We start from the raw sequence: 5,371 nt of genomic DNA, 5'->3' as shown, positions 1-5,371 counted from the left end.
ATAGACGAATCAGCTACAGTGGCTAGCCCTGAGAGCGAAGATAAATTTAACGTATTTAAGCTTTTCCTGGTCTCGGGAGGCGGTCTCTAACAAGCATATGCATAGAAAACGACTAATAAGGCACACGCTTGGAAATGACAAGATTTAAACGCCTAAACGTTTTTAAGTGTTTTTAGCGAGAAATTTTAGTGTTTTGATGTTCTTTTAGAAATTTTAGTGTTTTGAAACAATCCTTGTTGGTTTTTCAACGTCAAAATAATCGTCATTCTCGAAAGGAAACTCAATATAAATGACTGAACGGCTTAGTTTGCTAAAATGTTTTGTTAATTTTCTCTTTTTGTAGTATAGCCGCTTGACTCGCCGGTACACTTTGGGCTTAAATTGTATGTATTTATTTCACAAGTTTTTAAATCGAAGTAAAGCTACAGACATGCACTTAGCCGTTAAAGCCACAACTAATTTTGATGATTTGTTAGCGTTGAATCTATGTTTCTTTGGTGAGCTTTAGAAACGGAGAAGCATTTGAGATCATGTCAGGAATTGAAGTTGTCGTTTTGTGGAATACTTGAGCAAGAACCGAGCTCAAAGAGCAGGGGAACAGGGTCAACATTAAACATCGATATAGTAGATCTTTAAGATTGATCTTTAATCGGTTATGTTTGCGCTCTTTTAATATATCTTCTTAAATTTACATAAACACGAGTTGCTGTAATGGATCTGAGCGTGAAAGATCAACAAATCCTCAAGACTGTTATCGAGTTTATTGTAGCCTTGGGTATTTGTCCCAACCTTTTTGAAGGAGTACGTGCAGCCTTTAAACAAAGAAAGTGTCCAAAATGTTTGTATAAGTGTGTAATGGTCTTGGTTAACTGTCTTGACGAGCCTTCATTGAGCGGAGAGATGTTGAAAAGCACCCCCATGTGCTGATGTTAAGTTTGGCTATAACTCAGGGTTCAGCTTATGTTACCTGCGTAATTCGATTCATTCTGGCGAGGATTGGAATGGTCGCAGTAAGTTTGTCCACTTTCTCTACAAGTGCCATCCCAAACTTCGAATTTATGTATTTGAAATTAAATCAAAGTTGGGAATATATACCAATTGAATGTGCTCTTAAAATGGCCATAAACATGCCGTGTTGCTTGTTGTGGAATGAAAATTTAGCTACAGAAGAATTCAGGGTGATTCGATAACCTGGATTACCATACTGCACTGGTATACCCAACAATAGTGAATGAAGTCTTTGTTCAAAGTATCTCATGGATTATTATGAATAAACCAAGTCCACAATTAGTAGAAAATCTCGAGTTGTTTTCAATGTCAGATATTTTGAAATGTGAATTTGAAAACTCGCAGGGAAAGCCAGGTGATTTATCCAGACTTTTGATCGACAATTCTCGGGCTGAAGGCACTAACGAGAATGCAGAGTTGACTGTCTGAATGTCTTTGTTGCTGTTTTACTGCTGTAAGGTTGATCAAAATGCTGATAATACAGTAAATGTTTGATGTTTATGAATGAACTCTGCTATTGTTTAATTCATTGCCTCCTATATCATGCAGAGACTGGGGAGAGTATTCAGGGGTTAATTAAGGTGGTTTTTAGTCGATATAATTTTTTTTCGAACCATATCTGATCCATATATGTTTAATAATAGTGTTTTTTGTATGTAAATGAAAAATTTGGAAAGAAAAAAAAATTTGCAAAGAACCTAAAAATACCCAAAAGAGATCATCCAGCTCATGCCACAATCTAACCTGGTTATACAACCGGCTGCAATATACCAACATGATTACAACTGCGGAAGGTGCAAGGACAGTTGCTATAGGAAGAACTCCCCCCCATAACTCACATCTTAACGGCCGTCTAAGGGGGAGATGCACTACGGCCCCCAGACCATGATGTATGTGCACCTAACCGTTACGTCTCAGTGAGAAACAGAGTATGCATTGCCACACGCCTAGCGCGTCATAGACGAATCAGCTACAGTGGCTAGCCCTGAGAGCGAAGATAAATTTAACGTATTTAAGCTTTTCCTGGTCTCGGGAGGCGGTCTCTAACAAGCATATGCATAGAAAACGACTAATAAGGCACACGCTTGGAAATGACAAGATTTAAACGCCTAAACGTTTTTTAAGTGTTTTTAGCGAGAAATTTTAGTGTTTTGATGTTCTTTTAGAAATTTTAGTGTTTTGAAACAATCCTTGTTGGTTTTTTCAACGTCAAAATAATCGTCATTCTCGAAAGGAAACTCAATATAAATGACTGAACGGCTTAGTTTGCTAAAATGTTTTGTTAATTTTCTCTTTTTGTAGTATAGCCGCTTGACTCGCCGGTACACTTTGGGCTTAAGTTGTATGTATTTATTTCACAAGTTTTTAAATCGAAGTAAAGCTACAGACATGCACTTAGCCGTTAAAGCCACAACTAATTTTGATGATTTGTTAGCGTTGAATCTATGTTTCTTTGGCGAGCTTTAGAAACGGAGGAGCATTTGAGATCATGTCAGGAATTGAAGTTGTCGTTTTGTGGAATACTTGAGCAAGAACCGAGCTCAAAGAGCAGGGGAACAGGGTCAACATTAAACATCGATATAGTAGATCTTTAAGATTGATCTTTAATCGGTTATGTTTGCGCTCTTTTAATATATCTTCTTAAATTTACATAAACACGAGTTGCTGTAATGGATCTGAGCGTGAAAGATCAACAAATCCTCAAGACTGTTATCCAGTTTATTGTAGCCTTGGGTATTTGTCCCAACCTTTTTGAAGGAGTACGTGCAGCCTTTAAACAAAGAAAGTGTCCAAAATGTTTGTATAAGTGTGTAATGGTCTTGGTTAATTGTCTCGACGAGCCTTCATTGGGCGGAGAGATGTTGAAAAGCACCCCCTGTGCTGATGTTAAGTTTGGCTATAACTCTGGGTTCAGCTTATGTTACCTGCGTGGTTCGATTCATTGTGGCGAGGATTCGAATGGTCGCAGTAGGTTTGTCCACTTTCTCTACAAGTGCCGTCCCAAACTTCGAAGTTATGTATTTGAAATTAAATCAAAGTTGGGAATATATAACAATTGAATGTGCTCTAAAAATGGCCTTGAACATGCCGTGTTGCTTGTTGTGGAATGAAAATTTAGCTACAGAAGAATCAGTCAGGGTGATTCGATAACCTGGATTACCATACTGCACTGGTATACCCAACAATGGTGAATGAAGTCTTTGTTCAAAGTATCTCATTGATCAGTATTAATGAATAAACCAAGTCCACAATTAGTAGAAAATCTCGAGTTGTTTTCAATGTCAGATATTTTGAAATATGAATTTGAAAACTCGCAGGCAAAGCCAGGTGATTTATCCAGACTTTTGATCGACAGTTCTCGGGCTGAAGGCACTAACGAGAAGGCAGAGTTAACTGTCTGAATGTCTTTGTTGCTGTTTTACTGCTGTACGGTTGATCAAAATGCTGATAATACAGTAAATGTTTGATGTTTATGAATGAACTCTGCTATTGTTTAACTCATTGCCTCCTATATCATGCAGAGACTGGGGAGAGTATTCTGGGGTTAATTGAGGTGGTTTTTAGTCGATATAATTTTTTTTCGAACCATATCTGATCCATATATGTTTAATAATAGTGTTTTTTGTATGTAAATGAAAAATTTGGAAAGAAAAAAAAATTTGCAAAGAACCTAAAAATACCCAAAAGAGATCATCCAGCTCATGCCACAATCTAACCTGGTTATACAACCGGCTGCAATATACCAACATGATTACAACTGCGGAAGGTGCAAGGACAGTTGCTATAGGAAGAACTCCCCCCCATAACTCACATCTTAACGGCCGTCTAAGGGGGAGATGCACTACGGCCCCCAGACCATGATGTATGTGCACCTAACCGTTACGTCTCAGTGAGAAACAGAGTATGCATTGCCACACGCCTAGCGCGTCATAGACGAATCAGCTACAGTGGCTAGCCCTGAGAGCGAAGATAAATTTAACGTATTTAAGCTTTTCCTGGTCTCGGGAGGCGGTCTCTAACAAGCATATGCATAGAAAACGACTAATAAGGCACACGCTTGGAAATGACAAGATTTAAACGCCTAAACGTTTTTTAAGTGTTTTTAGCGAGAAATTTTAGTGTTTTGATATTCTTTTAGAAATTTTAGTGTTTTGAAACAATCATTGTTGGTTTTTAACGTCAAAATAGTCATCATTCCCGAAAGGAAACTCAATATAAATCACGGAACGGCTTAGTTTACTAAATGTTTTGCAATAATTACGATTCCATCTTTACCAGCCAAACGATGCTTCTGGTTGTTGGTGATTCGTTCTGGTCCCTGATGTCTGTTGGTTGTACGATCTGGTCGCTGCTAGCTGTTGGTTGTACGTTCTGGATGCTGCTGGCCGTTGGTGGTACGTTCTGGTCGCTGCTGGCCGTTGGTGGTTCGTTCTGGTTGATGCTGGCTGTTGGCGATTTGTTCTGGTTGCTGATGTCTGTTGGTGGTACGATCTGGTCGCTGCTAGCTGTTGGTTGTACGTTCTGGATGCTGCTGGCCGTTGGTGATACGTTCTGGTCGCTGCTGGCCGTTGGTGGTTCGTTCTGGTTGCTGCTGGCCTTTGGTGGTTCGTTCTGGTTGCTGCTGGCCGTTGGTGGTTCGTTCTGGTTGCTGCTGGCCGTTGGTGGTTCGTTCTGGTTGCTGCTGGCTGTTGGTGGTACGATCTGGTTGCTTATGTCTGTTGGTGGTACAATCTGGTTGCTGATGTCTGTTGGTGGTTCGTTCTGGTCGCTTATGTCTGTTGGTGGTACAATCTGGTCGCTGATGTCTTCGTTCAAACTGTCTCATTGATCAGTATTATTGAAAAACCAAGTCCACAATTAGTAGAAAATCTTGAGTTGTTATCAATGTCAGATATTTTGAAATATGAATTTGAAAACTCGCAGGGAAAGCCAGGAGATTTATCCAGACTTTTGATTGACAGTTCTTAGGACCGAGGGCAATAACGAGAATGCAGAGTTGACTGTCTGAATGTCTTTTTCGCTGTTTTACTGCTGTAAGGTTGACGAAGATGCTGATCTAATAAAACAAATGTTTGACGTTTATGAATGATCTCTGGTATTGTTTAATTCAGAGACTCTGTCATGCAGAGACTGGGGAGAGTATTCTGGGGTTAATTGAGGTGGTTTTTAGTCGATATAATTTTTTTTCGAACCATATCGGATCCATATATGTTTAATAATAGTGTTTTTTGTATGTAAAAGAAAAATTTGAAAAAAAAAAAAAAATTTTGGAAAGAACCTAAAAACACCCAAAAGAGATCATCCAGCTCATGCCACAATCTAACCTGGTGATACAACCGGCTGCAATATACCAACATGATTA

The 5,371-nt window shown here is 39.0% G+C and overlaps 1 pseudogene; it reads left to right on the top strand.

Moving 5' to 3' along the window:
* Positions 1-4,286: 4,286 nt before the first annotated feature.
* Positions 4,287-5,162, top strand: LOC114517218 (annotated as a pseudogene).
* Positions 5,163-5,371: the final 209 nt, after the last annotated feature.

Source organism: Dendronephthya gigantea, unplaced genomic scaffold, assembly GCF_004324835.1.
Source record: "Dendronephthya gigantea isolate DGI-Jeju-01 unplaced genomic scaffold, DenGig_1.0 000000F, whole genome shotgun sequence".
In the NCBI taxonomy this organism is placed as follows: Eukaryota; Metazoa; Cnidaria; class Anthozoa; order Malacalcyonacea; family Nephtheidae; genus Dendronephthya; species Dendronephthya gigantea.
This window is presented reverse-complemented; position numbering and strand designations above follow the sequence as displayed.